At 42.9% G+C, this 22,108-nt stretch overlaps 1 protein-coding gene across 1 annotated transcript in view; it reads left to right on the top strand.

Annotated features, from left to right (window-relative positions):
- The window catches only part of ADARB2 (adenosine deaminase RNA specific B2 (inactive)), a 519,628-nt gene that overhangs the window by 211,712 nt on the left and 285,808 nt on the right, over nucleotides 1-22,108 (top strand). The gene's annotated exons all lie outside the window — the stretch shown is intronic.

The raw sequence follows: 22,108 nt of genomic DNA, 5'->3' as shown, positions 1-22,108 counted from the left end.
GACATGCTAGAGAGGCCCCCCACAGACAATAGAGCGGCCAGTAATCTACAGTAAGAATACCCTGCCGGATGTCTTCCGACATCAGAGCTGTACAGCCTTTAATCAGAATGTCTTTAGACGTCAGACAGTGGATTGGAAAGGATTAACTGTAAAACAGGAAAATGGTAACTTGTGACCTTGTGATCCGGGGTATCTCAGTTTGTCAATAAGGTTTATGAGTCCGTATGAGCAGTCATTAATCCTAACCCAGTTGACTGGCATCAGCAATAAATGATAATTGTCTCACTAAACAGTCTTCAGGTCTACTACTGTGGGATACCTATAATAACTCTACGCCCGGATGTTGGCAGATGACTCTCTTCCAGGCCCAGTGGCATTGGGTTCAGCATCGTTGGAGGGTAGAAAACAGAGGAAAGGCTTGGCACTGACTTCCATACTCAATACTATTTTCCCTGTTCACTAGGGGAAAACTGCCCATAGGACAATTGCTACAGCTCTGTGCCACGAATCAGGAGAGACTCTCTTCTTCCTCTGTCTACAGCTTAGCTGCTCTCTGCACACTCTGCAGGCTTCTGAATGTCTGTCTCTTTCTCCTAGAGTAAACCATCGTTAGACTGTATCTGTGACACTGCAGTGCACCAGGAGAGACTCCTGCTTCAACCTCTGTCCTGCACCAAACAGCTCTCACAACTACATCCTGTCTCTTCTTCTGACTCAGCTCTGTTCCTCCATTCCTGCCACTCTTAAAGAGACAGTACTATCATTAAATAGCGATAAACTGTACTCCGTTACATTCCCATCAGCAACAACATTTGAAATGCCAATCTTAATAAATTTCCCCTTTAGTGAATAAAGTAACTTGTGTATAATTAAAGGGCTTGTCTGGGTGTGATACAATTTTTTTTATAAAGCTGTTAAAACAATTAAAGCAGCACTACTTACCTGCTCCCTTCCCCAGTGGTCAAGTACTGCAGCCCCGCAGTCCTCCCAGTCTTTGTTTAGTAACAGCTCTCACCAGACCTTCAGAGACCACAGCGGTCAGGTACTGTTCTCCTGGCACCATGGCTCCCGGCATCTGATCAATGATGTCAGTAGAACAGCATGTGATGGCTGCAGCCTCTGATTGGAGGACCATGGAGGTGCAACACTGGATCACCGGGGAAGAGGACTGGTGAGTACCGCTGTACTCATTGTTTTAACAGATTTGGATCCATTTTTTTTTTATGACACCCAGAAAACCCCTTTAAAATGTTTCACTGATTATAATGTACTAAATCAGAAAAAAATGGGCTTCAAATACAATAAAAATCAAAATTCTAGAAATATTGACTTTTACCATAGCGGAATAAAACATTTTTGTACTTTCTAATAACTACCAGGCTGCATCTACTGGAGCCTCTAAGGAGAGATGTACTTTCTATTTATTGTACTTTATAACGTTTTTTGGGGGGGAGGGGGGTGGGGGGGGATAAAAGAATGTTCCTACCAATATAAGAAATGTGAAAGGCTTCGGGCTGGAATGGAAAGAGCTTCAGTAACTTACTACCTACCTAGTATTTGTGATGCACAAGCCAGGGAACTAAACTTGCCTCCAGTGTCAAACTTTATAGTATGAAAATACTGACACAATAATTCACCTCTGCCGATGCTTCGGCGTGCCGTCTGTGCATTTAGCGAAACTTGTACAAAAGCTTGAAACTTTCACTCATATCAGCTTATCCTTTATACAATGCTACAAAAGAAAAGGTGGAGAGAAAAAAAAGGGTGTTTTTTCAGGTTTTCAAAAACATTTCAGAATAGAAATGGCCAGCGAGATGTCTTCAGAGAGCAACAATAATGAGGATGTGCAGCCTCAATAGAGGCACTCAGCACATTCCGATGGAAGCCTCAACCTAGTTATCCTTACCACAGCTTAAAAGTCTGCCCTGGCCGAGATCTCAATATTGTGTTCTTCGTATGTATAGACCTGGTGACACCACTGTTGCCTCTGACTAATTCCAATTATAGGGCTACAGCAAGGGCGTAGCTAAAGGCTCAGGGGCCTGGGTGTAAAAGTTCAGCTGGGGCCCCCCTCCATCTGTACCCGTACCCATACCTAAACCATGCTAATTTACATACATGATCTAGCTCCTTGGCGTTAGCATTCTAAACATGACTCATTTCCTGGACTACGTGAATTTATACTTGTAGCCCTTTAGGCTGCTTTCACAGGGCCATGAAAAATTATGTGAGATTTATGTGTTGCCAGATGCAAATATTGCGCATGAATATGAGCATACACATGAGCAATTTTTTTCCCGGCATTGCATGAAAATATTGTGGCATGTCTTATCTTTGGGTGTTACCTTGCAACGCCTCGTATTGCCCTGTTGTTTTTAATAGGGCCGGCACAGCATCGCACGGTGTACGAGGGGCATGCCAGGTTTACCCATTGCAAACAATGGGATACACTCTGCGATCCTCCGCCACGGCTAAAAGCATCGCTACTTCCCCGGTGTGATGTGATTTGGTTTTACTACAAAAACCCCTGGCATCCGTGGGGACATCGCACGTTGGCGATCGTTATATGGGGCGGAGTTTCACTGCCTGATATCAGACTCACCCGTGTGAAATTAGCCTTAGGCCAGCTGCACACGGCCAGATTTGCAGCGTGAAATCCGGAGCGGACATCTGCCTCCAGATTCCACAGCAAATACCACCCATAGCATGCAATGGAAAAACGTTTTTTCCTGTACACGAGCGGAAATCAATTGCAAGGAAAAATCACAGCATACGTTGTGGAAAGGTCGCGGGCACCCATGTTATTGCCTAGCAACCGTGCAGGAAAAGCAGGGATTTAAATTAAAAAAAAAAAAAAAACTGTACCGCACATGTCCAACGGCTCGCCGTGTGGACCATCCACAGTACAGAAAGACAAAAGAATTGACAGGACACTGGGTCGGATTCCGCCTCGTACTCCCGCATGTGGAATCTGACCTGGTTGTGTTCAGCCGGCCCAAAGTGGTGTTCAGGTCTTTTGTTGCATTTGTGAATCACAATTAAAATCTGATCACAAAACCGCATGCACTATTAAAAACCGCACGTGGATTCAAACTATACTTGGGTTTTTTGGGGTTTTTTTTAAACTGCATGCAGGTTTCTGATGCGTTTCTTAGTAGTGTGTAAAGCATGCAATCATATACAGTATATACCTAGGTTATACCAGCTTTACATATATCATTATATACAGATCTCCAGGTTACACCAGTGTGCTCCATATCACTATATACAGGGAGACGTATATACATCTCCTGCATATAATGATGTCGGCCATGCTGGTGTAAGGATGGTTTCATATTTGGGTTGGGACCTCTGGCCAGAAATTCCGTCAAAGATCCACCAAATACTGGGTAAAAAAAAAGTGCAGCCTCCTCTTCTCTCTTTCTCTCCCTCCTCCTCCCACAACTGCACACTGTCGGCCACAGCAATCATACGACCGACAATGGGAGCGCCCGGTAATCCACGCAATATGCATTTTGAATATGGTGGGGCCCGGTCATCATTGCAACCCCTGCGACCCCTCACGGTACGCCAGTGGCCTACAGCTAACAGTCACAATACTAGAACCTCATTAGTGGTGCCACCTTCTTAACATTCCACACCAAGATCTAAACTATCTACAATGAATGGTTCCTTTATTAGAGTTCCGGCCCCTTCATGATTGGAGCCTCCCTGTATGGAAATTAGAGCCATGAGTCCAGAGCGCCACACGAAATCAGGTGACAAGTTTTCTTTGGATCAGTTTCAGTGTGAATCCACATTAGATGGGAAAATCCAGCAATCTAAATGACTCCCAATGAGCTCTGGTCATCAGTGCTAGACTAGCCGGGGCCGGGATGTCACTACCAACCGCATGGGGTTTTCATGTGTGGAAAATATACAGAAAATGCTGTGATTGCGGAAAAACATCCAACTAAAAGAGATCCCATGAATGAAAGCAACCAATCACTAAAAGGGGTCAGGGGAGGATGTCACGAATTGTTCTGATGAACAGGCGTGGCACAGTCAAGAGCAGTGGATGCTCCAATTAACATGTTCGAATGTCCAGGTAGTAGTTGCTTAGCAGTCCCAACACTATTGTTGACTAGGAGAAACAGAAAGATGAGACCCCAGGGGGCAAAAAAAAATGTATCACTGAGCAGCGGAAAAATATTACCTGGCCAGATGAATCCAGATTTCTGTTGCTCTGTGCTGATTGGAGGGTCAGAATTTGGTACAAGCAGCATGAACTGATGACCCCTTCCTGTCAGCTGGTCAGAGCATGTCAGCACCTCCATCTAATTTGTGGCAACTTTAAGATGCTTCCCGTCCACATGGGCCACATTTTCCACAGAACTTTTACAACACCTAGTGGGTTTGAAGGCCAAAGGGTGTCCACCATGCTACTAGATGGGGTCTGTAATTAAGTGCCCATTCAGTATATACATGCAGACATATGGTATATACTATAGTGTATACAAAGACTCAGTTATGTGACATTGCACACATAGGTTATGTGTTTGGAAACACAATTTTGAAGCTTCTGTTTCTAGGTGTTAAACCTCTTAATATTACTCTGTACAGACAACTTGATAGATTACTGGGCGAATTTTCTATATTTAAACACTAAACTTCTTTTTTGCCATTTAATTGAGATATTTTCTCACAAAATATAATCAACAGTGAATTCTACCATTATTTAAAGTGTCGTTTTGTCATAAAGAGTCATTTATTTCTCACCATATGTGTATATAATGATACATTGCACTATATGTTTTCTGCATTTTCCAAATCCTAATCTAAATTGATTGCAGTTAGTGTTTTGCCATATGCTCCCATTATAAACTACTGTGCTTCCAATATTCCTTGAATGGAAGATATTTTACTTTGAAGTATAGCTGCAATATGGCGCACATGTTCTCCTAAGTCATGCTTTTCTGAACACAGAAGGCTTTTTAATGAATTAAGACTGTCTAGATGGCATGACCATACGGGGTCCTCACACCCCTATCCAATGTCATGTGAATACTACGGAAATGTACTATATGTCAACACATGTAATGTAATATGGGGCAAGGCTTCTGTTGTGTTGTGTGCTATCATCGTTTGCCTTTGAGGTGAGCGACCTGTTAGGTGGCACAGACAGCCCTACCTGGCACTACTCAATTGGCTCCCAGAGCTTGTTCCATGGACAATGCTGCAATTCCCAGTACAACCACCACTAAATGTGTATTATACAGGTGTGTAATGGGGATACAGTTTATTACTGTGCGATGTTTATGAAATGGTGTTTTCCTTTAATCGTACTGTCTCTTTAAGAGGGTTCAGGAACAGAAGAATAGAGCTGAGTGGGAAGGGAGAGGAAGCGCCAAGTGTCCACTGGAAGGCAGCTAAGCTGTAGAAAGAGGAAGACCAGAGTTTCTCCTGTTTGTACTGTAGCAATTATCCTACGGAGAAGTACTGAATAGTCAAGCCAGTGCCAAGTGGTTCTTGCATTCCTTCCCCTCTGACAATGTTGAACCTCCGCCAATGGGCAGGAGAGAAATTCATCCGTGGTTGGCCGGACCCAGAGTTGCTTCAGGCATCCGGAGCCGACAGGCCTTAAGACTGTCTACTGTTGATCCTGGTTAACCAGGCTAAGACCTAGCTTAAGCAGTGTTTATACAGAATTTCATAACCTTATTGATACAGTGGTTCGGGTTACCGAGCCAAACATTACCCTGCTCCACAGTTAATAAGCCGTTGTTCATCCAGCAATGACAATCTTGATGGCTATGTGAATTACCCTTGGAGTTTCCAGGCTACAGCGGCCAACAAGGTCTACTTCAAGACCCGGCCCTCCCCCGAACCAACATGGCCAGAAATGAGTTATGAGTTTCTGATGTCTCATCTGCATATCCGCAAGGAGAAGGAGACCATCACCTCACTTACGGAGCTCAGTCTGGCACTTCCTATCCCACAGCCTGGTCAGGTCTTTGCCTGTCACGCTGTCTCTGACCCAGAAAACTGGGAAAGCTCCAAACCTGCTGCCTGCAGTCTCTTTTAGGTGTATGGAGCAATCTAAACAATACAGAGGCCATAGCATTCCCTGGGCACTGTATTCCCTTAAAATAGCCGACAGGCAGTGGTGCCAAGTTGAATCCCCACCAATCTCATATTTATGGACTATTCTAAGCACAGGCCATTAGTATTGTAATCATGGAATACCCCTTTAATAGTAGACTTTCTTTTGTTAAAACTTTAATTTACGCAATTAACTTGAGCAGACCCATTGACTTCTATTAGAGAGAGTGTTCTAGGCAGGCTTTTGACCTGTGCAGAGGTAATTGTGCTTGCAGGGGGAGTAAGTGAGCTGTCATCAACACTTATTGTCAATAATGTATAATGTGTTAATTACATAGAAATATCACCTTTCATTGTAATCCTGCCTGTAATGATAATGAAATGACTGCTCAAATGTTTTCCTTACAGAGCAGGAAGTGTCAAACTATTATCAGGTTTAGTGGTCAGTACGCATAGAGGGGGAGGAGGTGAGTTGTGGCATCACCTATTGTGAATTGTAGATCAAGTGTTATCTATAGAGAAGTGTCACTTTTTGCTATACTCATGCCTATCCTGATAATTAGATGACTGCTGAAAAGTTTTCTCTACAGAATGAGAAGTGTCAGACTATTATTAGGCTTAGTGATCATTATGCAAAGAAGGGGGAGGAGGTGAGCTGTGATATCACATATTGTGAATGGTGGATCCTCTGCTCTATCTATCTATCGGCTGATATACCCGGCTTTGCCCGAGTTAATTTGGTACTGGTGTTTCCACGGAAAATCTTATGAAGTAGTTGTTACTTTAGATATACCGAGGAAAAAAAATATGTTCACCATTTTGCGTGGTTCTTTGCGTTACCCAGGAAACACCACGTGGAAGTAACCATGCCACATTTCCTTTATATAAAATGACATCAGGAAGTGAGAGAATTAGATTACGTACTTAAAATTTGGATGCTAATTCTTTTGCGCTTAGAATTGAATAATCGAGTTGTGACCCATTAACTTTTCCTATTTTGGACATAATCTATGCTCGTGCCAAATTTCATGATTCTACGACAGCGGAAAGTTGGAGAATTAGTGGCGAGTCAGTCAGTCAGTGAGGGCTTTCGTGTGTATATATATATATATATATATATATATATATATATATATATATATATATATATATATATATATATATATATTATATATAGAGAGAGAGCTGTCACCTTTCATTATAATAATAATGGAAATGTCTGCTGAGATGTTTTCCTTACAGAACAGGAGCGGTCAGAGAGAAGACTGCAAGATTTTAAAAAATACAGACAAAAAAAGTCACCCGAAATTCTTCAAAAATATTTTTAAGATAAACACTTGATTTATACAAGAGGTTATTTTCTGATGACACATTCGCTTTAAGCATTTTTATCTCCGATGTTAAGCTCTTTTCAAAGATAATAAAAGTTCTTATATGGCGTAAATATATATATATATAATAACAGTCCGTGCTGTTTTTATGTTTTTGTTCTCTTACATGGAGATCATTTGGCCTTGAAGGAATTTTATGTCCGCAAACATGTTTTTACGGCATTTGCTTGATGTTAGGTTGTGTCGAGAAAATCCTCCCTTTGGGCCAAAGTGCAGAGCTTTCATAAACTCTGATCTGAAGGAGTGAATCATTGCGTATTCTAAAATTCAGAACCTAATGACTATCTCAAGTGTAATACTTTAAACTAACAAGCACTTGCTTAACATTTTAACTTACATGATGAAAAGAAGCCTACATCTTCAATAGACGGCACATGCGTTTCCACCGGACTCGAGACATTTTTTAAGCCGTATAACAAGAAGTGTTTTTGAGTGTAATCAGACACCACGTTAGGTAATTACTTAAAGGTATATCAAGTTAGTTAAGAACTAGAGATGAGTGAGTATACTCGCTAAGGCACATTACTCGAGCGAGTAGTGCCTTAGCCGAGTATCTCCCCGCTCGTCTCTAAAGATTCGGAGGCCGGCGGGGAGCGTTGGGGTAGAGCGGGGAGGAACGGAGGAGAGATCTCTCCCTCTCTCCCCCCGCTCCACGCCGCAACTCACCTGTCACCCGCGCCGGCCCCCGAATCTTTGGAGACGAGCGGGGAGATACTCGGCTAAGGCACTACTCGCTCGAGTAATGTGCCTAAGCGAGTATACTCGCTCATCTCTATTAAAAGCCAATGAGAATTAATACTTTGTTCCTTTCGTAGGCTCCTTTGCAAAATCATTTTTACTCATGGGACATTTTTGACAACATGATCAATACTCAAGTATGCCAAGAAAGTTAAATAATGGTTCTAAAGGAACATGAGTGATCATAAGGTACACATCTATGCTTTAGGTATAGAACAAGTAGATGTTTCCTATCACAGAGAAGCAAATGCTGCTGAGATGTTCAGAGTGTTTTACAGGCTTATCAGATATATAAGATATACACCACATATAATGATAATAATTAAAAAAATCCTCAATTAATTGGGGAAACATACACAACATAGGTCATAAGATTGAATAATAGGGGTGTGAGAGTCCTGCTCACAAAAGCTTACAGACTGTAAGGAAGTATACACATGGTACACATAGGATACTATACATATACACAAAATGGGATTGTTCTCAGTATCCTGAAGATATGATACCTTTTAATGGCAATACATGATAATAAAGCAAGCTTTCAAACCTACTCAAGGTTCCTCCTCAGGCATAATATACTATAAACTGATTGATCGGTCTACATATCTCAGGTGGGACAGTTCCAATCCTAAACACATCGAAAAGTCCATCTTCTACAGCCAGGCCATCAGATACAACCGTATCTGCTCCAACCCAAGAGACAGAGAGGAACATTTATACCACCTTATAAGGACATTATTAAATTATGGCTACTGTCCCTCCTCAATCGATGACCAAATCACCAGAGCCACCAGGATACCCAGGAATCAACTACTCCAATACAGAGAAAAGGAAGGAAACAACCGTGTACCTCTAGTAGTAATCTACAATTCACAGTTAGAGGTACCGTATATACCGGCGTATAAGGCGACGGGGCGTATAAGACGACCCCCCAACTTTCACCTTATACGCCGGTATACAGTGGAGAAAAAAAAAAAATCATTACTCACCTCCCCCGGCGTCCTGTCGCGCTCCGGCAGGATGTCGCTCGCTCCTCGTCCCCGGCGCAGCATTGCTTTCTGAATGCGGGGCTTGAAATCCCCGCTTCCAGAAAGCTAATACACACGCCGGCAGCCATGACATCATTGAATGGCTGTGATTGGCTAAAACACACGTGGCTTCAGCCAATCACACTATTCAATGACATCATTGAATGGCTGTGATTGGCTAAAACACACGTGGCTTCAGCCAATCACACTATTCAATGACATCATTGAATGGGTGTGATTGCTAACACGTGCGCCTTCAGCCAATCACAGCCATTCAATGCTGTCATGGCTGCCGGCGTGTGTACTAGCTTTCTGGAAGCGGGGATTTCAAGCCCCGCATTCAGAAAGCAACGCTGCGCCGGGGACGAGGAGCGAGCGACATCCTGCCGGAGCGCGACAGAACGCCGGGGAAGGTGAGTAATGAATTTTTTTTTTTTACACTTTTTTTTTTTTGTATTACCGGCGCATAAGACGACCCCCGACTTCAGACCCGATTTTTCGGGGTTCAAAAGTTGTCTTATACGCCGGTATATACGGTACTAAGGAAAACCGCAAAGCAACTCTATCATGCCCTACACAAAGATGAAAAACATATTTCTGGACCCTCCCCTTCTATGTTACAGGCAACCTCCAAATTCGAGGAACCTTATAATCAGAAGTACATTGCCCTCTGACACACAAAAAGGAACTTAGAGATGAGCGAACCTACTCGTTTCGAGTACTTCCGTACTCAGGTGAAAAGATTCGGGGGGAGCCAGGGGGGCAGGGGGAGGTGTGGCGGAGCGGGGGGTAGCAGCGGAGAACAGGGGGGAGACCTCTCCCTCTCCCCCCCACTCCTCGCTGCAACCCCCCACTCACCCACGGCACCCCCCGAATCTTTTCGCCAGAGTACGGAAGTACTCGAAAATCGCGGCGCTCGGGCGAAAAAGGGGCGTGGCCGAGTACGCTCGCTCATCTCTAGAACTTATCCCTGTAATGTAAGGAGCTGCAAGACCTGCTCACATATACTGACTGCGGACAGTATACGGATCCCCAACACACAGCAGGACTATACGATCCCAGGGACATTCACATGTTCCACGTCTGATGTTGTATACCTGATGCTGTGCAGTAAAAGTCCTGTTGGGGCCTTTATGTTGGAGAAACAGGGCAAAGACTGAAAGTGAGGATGAGATCTCACCACCACACGATTAAACAAAGAAAGACAGAATTACCTGTGGCCGAGCATTTTTCTAGTCACAGACACAACATAGAACGTGAAACTTACGATACTAAAAGGCAATTTCAAATCTCAACATCACAGAAGAATTTGGGAGTACAAGTTTATAATCATCTCTGACACTATCAGGACTCTTCGAATCTGTTCCATTATGCCTGAGGAAGAACCCTGGTAGGTCTGAAAGCTTGCTGTAACATCATGCATTTTTGTTAGTCATTAAAAGGTATAAGATCTACAAGATTACTTGGTTTCTCTTACTGAAAACAATCCCATTTTGCTATAATTACTGGCAAACACGGTACCAAACCTCATGTTTTCATTAAACATATACACATACATACTTAGAGCTGTTTCAGTCAATTACCAGCCGTGCTTGTGTGTAGACAGATAAGAGGTGCAATGGGGTGTGTGGGGTATGCAGTGGGAAGAATAGGATTGGGTTTCTAAGGGAGAGTGCAGAGGCAGGATAGATGGAGAAGAGATTAGATCAGGAAATAGGATAGCCCTCCCTAAAAAAAATGCATGTTAGGGCTCTCTTAAAGCTGTAGTTGTTCAAAAGGAACCTGATTGTCTAGGGTAGTGCATTCCAGAGAACTGGTGCAGCTCGGAAAAAATCTTGGAGATGGGAGGTTTGGATTAGAGAGGAATGTAGTCCAAGGTCATTAACAGAATGGAGAGCCATGGGTTGGGTGGCAGACAGAGATAAGGGAGGAGATACAGGGTGGTGCAGCATTGTTGATGGCCTTATGGATGAGATTGAGGACTTTAAATTGTATTCTATATTTGACAGACAACCTGTCTAATGACTGGCATGGGGTGGAGACATCAGTGAAGTGCCTTGATAAAAAGATGAGCCTGGTTGCTGCATTAAGAATGTGAGAAGAAGACTGATCAGTAGCTAGTTACAGTAATCAATGCGGGAGTGGATAATAGTATAAATAAGAGTTTTTGATGTCTCTTCGGTAAGAAAAGGGCAGATTTGGGAGATGTTTTTGAGGTGTAAGTAACATGAGTGAGCAGATGACTAAATATGGGGCGTGAAGGAAAGGTCAGGATCAAATATGACCAAATTTTTGATCAAATGAAAACAATCAGATACTAGAACAAATCTAGCCTAACCATCCATTTAAAGCACAAATCTCCAGATTGAAGAGGTTTTTCTATTCTTTATTATAGCAAAACCAATTTTTGGGTTAGACAAGCGCATAAGACCACCAGAGAATGCTCGTGGGCCCAAGCTAAGGCTGGATTGTCATCTGCTGCCTTCTAACCTTTTGTTGGGCCAGTTGCTATGTAACTCTTAGTGAGAGTTTAATTAGCAGGAAAAGTAGACAAAGAATTTAATCGATCAGTGAGTGTGCGGTTTCTATGCATCTGCTCCCACAGTTTATCTATTGGAGTGGGTCAGTACACCTCATTGCTCACCCAACCTCTTTTAGGGAAAAGTTCATCATTGGCTAGCCTCTCTTAAAATAGCCCCGCCTTCTGCAGTGTGGTTCCTCGTGATAGCACTAACAATGCATGTTTAATTCAGTATTCATTGTTTAACCCCTTAGTGACCACCCCATAGACTTTTTACGTCTTGCTTTGCTGAACTTTAATCACCAAAGCCGTAAAAACACGCTTCCTTTGAGGATTAAAGCCCTGCAGGCTGTGGACATGACAGCTCCATGCTGTTATTTACTGGAGGTAGCCGACATCCTGGAGCTGTCAAAGGGGGCTGTGGGAAGTCCCCCTTTCCTGGTCATGCGATCACATTAAAGTCAATATACAGTTAAAAAAGTTAAAGTTTTAGGAGAGCTGAGGATACTTACCCCCGTCCTCCATGATGTCCCGCGGTGTTCTGGCCCTCCAGGACCTGATGCCGGCGTCTGCGGATGCGCGGCAGACGTCATTACGTTATGCGCACGCGCAGAGGGCCGGGAGGCTCGGGAAACTTAAAAACTCTCGGCTAGTATGAGTAACCGAGAGCAGGGAGCTGTCACCGGGCACCGCTTTATGCGGTTCCCAGTCACATGATTGCTGTTATCCAATAGATAACAGCGACCATGTAAAATTAAAAAAAAGTGTAAAAAAAAGTTTGTTTCATCTCCTCTCACGGATCATATCTGTGAGGGGAGATGAGGACGTACCTAAGGCCCCCGGATTTAACCGCAGACCTTACCACAGCTTCTGCGCATGCGCCCATCCCCATAATGCATGCGCAAAAGCCATGTCTGCTGGCATAATTTAAAATCTCCCTGCCCCTGGCTACTAAACGTAGTGAAGAGCTTGGAGATTTCACTGGGCCGTGGAATGCTGTTCTTGGTCACGTGATCGCCGTTATCCATTGGTCACGTAAAAGTAAAAAAAAAAAAATTTAAGTTTCTCCTCCCTTCTGATCCGTGAAGGGAGGATAAATTACTTACCTAAGGCCTCCGGCGATGTCCCCCAACAGAATCCGCGGACCTTGCCCCAGCTTGCACGCATGCGCCCATCTCCAAAATGGCAGCTGCAAGTGCAGAAGCTGTGGAGGGTCCAGGAAATTTAAAATCTCCTTGCTTCTGGCTACTAAAGATAGCTGAGAGCTTGGAGCAGTGACAGATAGCTACAGTGAGCAGTCCCTGGTTACGTGATCGCCATTATCCACCGGAGAGCTATCATTTGCTATCTGCTTCAGTATCTGCTGATAGTTTCATCATCATCATCTTCACCCACATCATATGGTTACCATCTCCTTTTCCCCCTGTTAACTAATAATGAGTCTTTATTTTTGCATGTGTGTATTCATTGGGTTGATACATGCTGTATATCTGTTATTCTTGTGATGTCTGGCTGTTGCACAAGTCAGCCCTATAGAATTCCTGAGGGTATCTGAATATTAGGAGACATAGGCAGTACCTAAAAAAAGTGATGAAAAAAGATGATATAAAGTTCTTCCATATAGTGTCCAGCCTACATCATTACAAAGGTCCAATTATTTGTCCCAAAGTACTAACAGAAACACCATCTGTTGCTGAGTTTTGAGCCATTCACTTGCCTGATCTCTTTCATTTAGTCTGATTCAAAAATAACCTTGTGGGCCAAAGTACTCCAGTCCAACAGTAACCCAGGTTATTGCTAATGTCTGGACCAGTTACACAAGCAGCCCTACAATCGGCACTATTATACGAGCATAAATGGTGTGTAATAGTGCTAATTGCTGGCTGTACCTGCAGTTGCAGAATTAGCCCAGCAATTGTCAGGAAAACCTGAGCTCTAGCAGCAGCTGCTTGTGCTCATGTTTAAGAGCACCCTAGGAGGAAGAATACGATGGATACAATTGGGGATGAACGATTAGTTAAGAAATATTGATCACTATATTGGGTTACGAATCTTGAGCCTGTTAACTTGATAGAAATCAATGGGAGCTTAATATAAGACATTGCTCCCATTTATTTCAATTGCAGTGAAGCTTTTCTGTTATGCTTCTGGCTCTCCCCACCTATGCGGATGTCCAGCCCTGGTTCACCAACAACTGACTGCAGAATCAGCTGGGATACAGAGCGGTGGATAGATCATCAATAGTAAATGCCTGAAAAAAACTCTATAAATTTATGGAAGCTTAAAGGGGTTGTCAGGTTGCTGGACAACCTCCCTTCAATAGGACCCCATGTAGTAAAATAATAAACTGAACTATACTTACCCCCTCTGTGGCTGCCAGGAATCAGTGGTGTGGCCCCACTGTGGTTCTGATATTTTTTTTGATAGATGATGTCACAGGAAATCCAAGTGACTGCTGCAATCAACCATAGTCTAGAGTATCACATTCCCGAACTCCTGATTCAGGATATGAGTGCCGATGCCAGGAGAACAAGCGGTAAAGCTACAATCTCTGATTGATTCAAACTTCAGAGCATGGTAGTTGTGTAGAAATTGTTTGGGTAAGAATACAAGGAGAGAACAACAGAAAGGTCACTACTGTAGACTGTAACTCAATGGTTTCCTTCATATGCTGTCGGGTTTCAAATTGAAATAGCTTGTATTACTGACTGGGAAAAAGCTGTGACACAGACAGTTCTATGTGAAAAGCAATCAACCTTTTTTACATATGTCACAACCTATATAGTAATATGACACAGGTCTGGCTTTATGCCTGATTAATTGTTTTTAAATAAGCCTACATTGTTGGTTAGAGATATTATCTTGGATTGAACAATAACTTGTGTTTTCACATTCCAATGTTAGATTCCATTGTTAAATCTAGCTAAACAGGTTATGCGATTAGTAAATTTTGCTGAGTTGTACTGGTAGCAGTATGCCCAGAAAATCCTGTTTAGCTGTGTCCAGAAGTTGTAGACAAGACAAAATCGTATTCGGGCCTGAGACCTTCACAAGGCATTTACTATAGGACACCAGGACAAGCAGAAGATATTGATGAATTCTGGGCACCCCACTTTAAAAAAGACATAGACAAACTGGAGCAAGTTCAGAGAACAGTTACCAAGATTGTGAGCGGTCTGCAAATCATGTCCTATGAGGAACGGTTGAAGGATCTGGGAATGTTTAGCTTGCAGAAGAGAAGGCTGAGAGGAGACTTAATAGCTGTCTACAAATATCTGAAGGGCTGTCACACTGCAGAGGGATCAGCCCTATTCTCATTTGCACAAGGAAAGACTAGAAGCAATGGGATGAAACTGAAAGGGAGGAGACACAGATTGGATATTAGACAATGAGGGTGATTAATGAGTGGAACAGGTTGCCACAGGAGGTCGTGAGTTCTCCTTCAATGGCAGTCTTCAAATAGAGGCTGGATGGACATCTGTCTAGGATGATTTTGTGAATCCTACACTGAGCAGGTGTTGGACCCAATGACCCTGGAGGTCCCTTCGAACTCTACCATTCTATGATTTTATAATTGCAGCGGTTACCTGTAGCATCATCGGCTCAGTTTATTGTTTTAATACCGGCATCCCTATTGAAAGGGGATTGTTCAGTAACAGGACAACCCCTTTAAGATGTGTATGACTGCACCTGTGAAATGATCATCCACCAGACGATCATTTAATGGTTTTTCAACAGTCAACCTACTTCTGTCTAATAAGCCACCTTTATGCTCTGCATATTAGAAACTCCTGTGGCAGAATATTCATAAGATTTTGGTTGCATTTACATTGCCATTTGTCAACCATCCAGCAGACAAAGGGTTAAATATACAGCCAGCACACATTTTCACCAGTACATGCATTTAGGCTAGTAACTAGTATTTGCCCCCAAGGCCACCTGTTGTCGAATATGAAAAAATTATCTATTCTAAAGGTGACTTTAAATAATTCATGGTACTTGCTGATAAAGACACAGCGTTATCTAGATTCCTTTTAATTCAGTGTACTGGGATTATTGATGACTTTTCCACATTCAGTGCACACAGTACTTTCATACACTAGTGAAGGTCAGTGTGAATAAAGGAGCAGATAATTATCTTCTAAGAGAATATTAAATTACACAGCCGGCTCAAAATATGACTTTATTTGGAATTAAAAGTGGCAGGATTCGAGGACACGGCTCTTAGAACTGAGCTTAGCAGTTTAGTCAGAGATAAGTGACGGTGTTCTGCAGAAAAAGATGAGGAAGGTTCGAGCAGATAATTAAAATGAGGGCAATTGAGTAAAGAGTTGTGTAAGTTCGATAAACATTGTTAATGGGCAATGTAAACGTAAAAAAACACAAGCTATGGTTCTGCAAAAGGTCAGGAGAATGCCTGAGTTTTCAACAAGTTTTCAAGAATACCCCAGGTTCTCCTTGCCTGCTTATTTGCCTCTGTTTGCCCTCTTTTGCATGTCTGCAATTTCTGATTGTCAGGTGGCCTTCTGCATTTTTCTGCTGTCTTCTTGCAATCCATTATCAGGGAGAAGGCATGTCACAAACCTACGGTAGCACACTACCAGTAGTACACTGTCCTGATTTTCCTGCCCTTATTTCCCATGCTCTGGGCCAATCAGTAAGAAGGCAGTATCTGAATGCCTGCCTCTCTACTTTCCCAGGACGATCAGGCCTTTAGAGACATTCTGGCAAAATGGTTAGCCAAGCCACTATAATGTGTGTATGTAATGTGCGCACACACTCACATAGACACATACCCACGTGCTTTAACAGTAGAAGAGGCAAAAACTGAGAAGATCCTTATCAAATTGTCTGTAGGTCTGTCAGCCTGCAGCCTGTAAGTGCATAGGAGCTGCCTGTGAAGATAGTCCCTCCCTCTGTTGTATGGAAATGCCCTTGTGTCCTTGTTACTATAGAAGCTCTGTACCTAATGATAAAGTGGATTGCAAAAAAGCTGGAAGGGAGACCCCTAGTGGCAGCCACTTCAAATGGGATTTATAGTGGTAAAGCATCAGCAATTGTAATGCGAATATAATACAGAAATGATGAGACACACACAAGATAGTAGATGAGCAGAAGTTGGCTGAAATGGAGAGCCTGTTTAAATATCCATGGACAGGATTGAACAGTTTCAATTTTCACTCAACTTAGAATCATAGAATCAGAGAATGGTAGAATTGGAAGGGACACCCAGGGTCATCAGGTCCAACCCCCTGCTCAGTGCAGGATTTACTAAATCATCTCAGACAGATGTCTGTCCAGCTTTTGCTTGAACACTTCCATTAAAGGAGAACTCCCCACCTCCCGTGGTAACCTGTTCCACTCAATGATCCCCCTCACTGTCTAATATCTAATATGTGTCTCCTCCCTTTCAGTTTTATTCCATTGCTTCTAGTCTTTCCTTGTGCAGATGAGAATAGGACTGAGCCCTCCACACTGTGACAGCCCTTCAGATATTTGTAGACAGCTATTAAGTCTCCTCTCAGCCTTCTTTTTTGCAAACTACACATTCCCAGATCCTTTAACCGTTCCTCATAGGACATGATTTGCAGACCAATGACCATCTTGGTAACTCTTCTCTGAACTTGCTCCAGTTTGTCTATGTATTTTTTAAAGTGGGGTGCCCCGAACTGGACCCAGTATTCCAGATGAGGTCTGACTTAAGGTGACTACCCACTAGCATTTTTTTCCGCTGCAAATTCGTTGCGTTTTTTTTCTAATTGTCAATGGGACTTTCTAATGTTAAAAAAGCAACACATCAAAAACGCAAGTTGCGTTACGTTGCGTTTTTAACATTAGAAAAAAAACGCAGCGAATTTGCAGTGGAAAAAAAACGCTAGTGGGTAGTCACCTTAAGGAAGAGTAGAGGGGGATAATAACTTCACGTGATCTAGACTCTATGCTTCTTCTTAATACATCTCAGAATTGGGTTTGCCTTTTTGGCTGCTGCATCACATTGTTGACTCATGTTCAGTCTATGATCTATTAATATACCCAAGTCTTTTTCACACGTGCTGCTGCTTAGCCCATTCCTCCCATTCATTTTTCTTGCCCAGATGTAGGACTTTGTATTTATTTTGTTAAATCCCATTCTGTTTGTCGCCGCCCACTGTTCAAGCTTTTCTAGATATTTTTGAATCGTCTCTCTCTTCCCTATTGTTAGCTATCCCTCCTAGCTTTGTGCCTTCTTAGTTTTTCTAGCATTCAATAATTTAAGGGGTTGAATACGTTACTCTTTAATTCATTTACACAGAACGGAAGTGAAGGTGGTGCTCCTGTGGTATATGTAAAGACTGCCAGCATGAAGGTGTAATAGTACTCACCCGTTTGTCCATAGCCCCTTTTACTCTTCCAGTCAAAAGTCCATATTTTCCTGATCTGACTTTGTATCAGGGTATCTCTCTCCCCCACCTCCTCTAATCCTCCCCACGCTCACCCCTGCCGCCCCCCGCATTTGCTCGGGCGAGTGTGCAGTAGGCTCGCTCATCTCTAGTTCTGATCCAATAATTTTATCTGTAGAAGAAAGATAAACCTAAGAGCATTTGACCTCTTTCACCCATTCCCAGGTTTATGCTGTCTCAGATTTGTCTTTCCCTACTCTTATGTCATGTTTCATAGAGGGAGGGAAACAAGTCACTGCCAGAAACTTCCCATGTCACTTATTTCAGAAACACTAAAGATGGAATAATACCTTTCACAGTGGCTCCTCCACTGCAATCAAAAATTTCCAATTATTACGCATCATTTGTAGTACAGATCTCCGCATATGGAGCAGAAGAACGTATTAACAGCCCGTTCACATTTCATTTCAGCCTCCGTCCTCAGTTTCTATGCTGGATTTTCATCTGGATCACCAAAAACAGCATCAAATCGGAAATGTGTTTGGAGCAATAGGCTTTCATTCCTCAAACAAAGCTTATGCTGTACAACTACATCTTTCCGTAAGGCACAAAAGCTTCAAAGGGGAAAATGCTCAAATAAAAATCTGATTAAACTCCATTTAAGTAATGAAAGCTTCTGATTCCATCCAGGTTCTGTCTGGATGTCACTTTTGGCGATCCACACAGAAGCCCAGAATGGAGACTGAAATGAAATGTGAACAGCCATAAAGTGGCCCTTTAGTCCCAGGACACAATTTTGCTGTTGATCTTCTATGACATGGTCCCTGCAATGCACTGGTTCCACCCCTGTTTTCCGATGTGCAATATGGCCATCACGATCTTCTAACTACTTAATGCACACTGTGCACTGTTCTCTGATTGGCTAGTGCTGATCTTGGGAATTGCACTGGCCAATCAGAGAGAAGGTATAGTACATCATTAGTCTAACACTACTGATGCACTGTGTTGATTTGGTAGTTGGAACATTGCGGCGGCCATATTGGGTGACCAAAAACAAGGCCCAGAATTGGCAGATCAGAGGGATCATGGCACGGAAGACCAAGGCCATGCCAAGTAATATAACGCCCTACTAGGGGCAGAATTTTGTCCTGGAACCCGGGGATCACTTTGATTCTCCTCAGGTTCCATGGCTAAGCTGGAACTGCAACCTCTACCCCCTCCAATTCTGCAGTTTAGAACTGTCTCCATATATGTTAGATGGTTGGTGCATATTGTCAAAATTGGATGCTTGAATAGTGTTCTGGTACTAAACTTTCCTTCAGGCCCTGAACCTAAATGACAACGATGATAACAAAGTTTCTCCGTTACAGATAGACATATACACAAAAGAATAGGTCTGGACCTTCAAGTATACTGTAGTAAACCGAGGCAGATACAGTTCTCCTGTGACCGTAATTCAAAGACACTAAGGTCTACAGAAATTCTGCAAAGTGGACAGAAAATATAATTTTTTTACATTTATATCGTTCTACATTGCAATACTGTAATTTGTTACAATTCTCAATCTTGAGAAATGTTTAAGTGACACTCAAATTCTAACTAATTTTACCTGCAAATATTGTGTAAGACTTAGGGCGCATTCAGACGACCGTATATCGGCTGGCTATTCACGTCGGCTGATATACGGTGTCTCTCTCTGCAGCGGGAGGAGGCTGGAAGAGCCGGGAGCAGTGCTCTGAGCTCCCGCCCCCTCTCTGCCTCCACCCCCTCTCTGCCCCTCTGCACTATTTGCAATGAGAGGAGGCGGGATGTGGGTGGGGCTAAGTTCCGGGAATTAGCCCGGCCCCCGGCCTGCCTTTCCTCATTGAAAATAGTGCAGGGAGGTGGAGAGGACGCAGAGAGGGGGCGGGAGCTCAGAGCACTGCACCCGGCTCTTCCAGCCTCCTCCCCCTGCAGAGAGAGACGTCGTATATCGGCCAGCATGAAAACCCAGCCGATATACGGTCATCTGAATGCACCCTAAGGCTGGCTCCACACGGCGATCGTGATTTTGCTTGCGAGAAAATTGCGGCAAAATCGTATCTTTATTCGCTGTGATTTGTGAGCATCAGTGGTGTTTTGTTTAAAAAATAATCTCGCATTGCATCGCTGCCGCCCACAATAAAGTTGTGCAACAAGTTTGCGCAATTTTTTTATCTTATAAGTCAAAGGGACTTTGTAATGTTAAAATCGCATTGCATTGTGCGTTTGTAGCGTGATGCAATAAAAGGAAGCCTCCATGGGGATACATGGGAGATTTAAAAAAAAAAAAAAAATCACACACATCGCGGAAAGATAGAGCATGCTATGATTTTTTTATCCCCTCCACATCACATCAGTGAAAACTTCGCAGATGGGAAGGAAACCATCGTAAATCATTGGTTTCATATTCTGCTTTTTAACTGACTATTGCAGCAGGTGAAAATGGCGCAATTTTCTCGCCCGCGTGGAGCCAGCCTAAGTGACATAACAGTTTTTGCACTAGGCAATTTTCAGGACATGTTCTTGTTTCTTATAGGCTAACATTGAGGTTTAATTGCAATAATGCCACTATTTTACCATGACTCATCCCTAGCTCATCGAAGTACAGTAGGTGCTATAACCAATTACTGCAGTGTGCACTTAGAGGTCCACCAGTCAGCAGAAACTATTGTTCATAAATGCTATGCTGTATTGATCAGCTCTGGTTGGATCATTATCTCCTGTCTATTACTGTAGGTTGTTGTTGTTGCTGACTACTCTGCTGCAACCCAGGCTCGTTTGGGTAGAAGTTCCTAATTGGCCAACTTCTCTTTAATTATTCCTGAATTTTTCAGTGAGAGTACTAGTGAAAACATAAGCTATGTGCATTTAAGTCCAGCATTCCTTAACCCTTTCCAATCCAATTTACATCCTGGTTTTCCTAGGGGGCTTACTCTTTTTCTGTCGTTATACAACGGCGCTATACGCTGGCTAAAGCCAGTACTGCATGAGATGACACGTTGGATAGGCTCCGACAGCAGAGAGCCTGGCAATATACAGTAAGAGAACCCAGAACGGACATCTTCCAACATCAGAGCTCTACAGCCTTAAATCATAATGTCTTCAGACGTCAGACAGTGGCTTGGAAAGGGTTAAGCTTCTATCAACCTGTTCTTAGCCCAGCTCTGTTTCTTGTTGTTTGATTCCTGTGGTTTTTTCCAATGGTTTCTTCTAGCTTTTTGGGTAAATTCTTTGCTTTTCCAGTGTGTCTGCTTCTAGTTTCTCAGATCAGCCTTGCTCAGTTTGGGTTTCTTGTCCCTGGGTCTTAATGCCCTCTCCTTCTTTGCCAGGGACAGTGTTTCAGGTAGGGTCTCCATTAGGGATATCTTCAGGGACATTTAGGGACAATAATGTATGGCATTAAGAAGGGCTTGATAGGCAATAATAAAATGATTACATTCTGCAATACTGAAGTATTCCAGTATATAGCATAACCGATCGAGTGACTGCAAGTTCAAGACCCCTATTGGAGGTATAGAAAAACTGAAAAAGCTGTTTTCAGCGTTTCTATACCTCCCCTTCAGCAGACATTGATAAAATAGAACAAGTTCAAAGACAGGTTAAAAAGAGAAGAAGGAAGGAAGAGCAGGGAAATGATGGAAACCTTTATATATGTTACAGGAGTAGATAAGGGAAAGAGGGGACATAAACAAAACTTTAAAATATACTAAAGGTCTAAATAATGTTCAGAAGGGAAGTGTTTTTTTAGGAAGCTAAACACTCTGCGTGGAATTTGTATTTTTTTCATCTAATCTGTGTTTTGCTGTATATTGAAACGTAAAAAGTTGAAATAGTGAAAGGAATGCAACTGCAATCGGTACTGTTGTATCGTCTCCACCAGAATAATAGGTGGAGACATGCTTTGGCAGTGCTGAGTTGAAGGACACGCCTCCAGTGGCTGATTGGCTG

Source organism: Eleutherodactylus coqui, chromosome 12 (genome assembly GCF_035609145.1).
Source record: "Eleutherodactylus coqui strain aEleCoq1 chromosome 12, aEleCoq1.hap1, whole genome shotgun sequence".
Classification (NCBI taxonomy): domain Eukaryota; kingdom Metazoa; phylum Chordata; class Amphibia; order Anura; family Eleutherodactylidae; genus Eleutherodactylus; species Eleutherodactylus coqui.
Note: the sequence above shows the minus strand (reverse complement) of the source record. Positions and strands in the feature narration are given on the sequence as shown.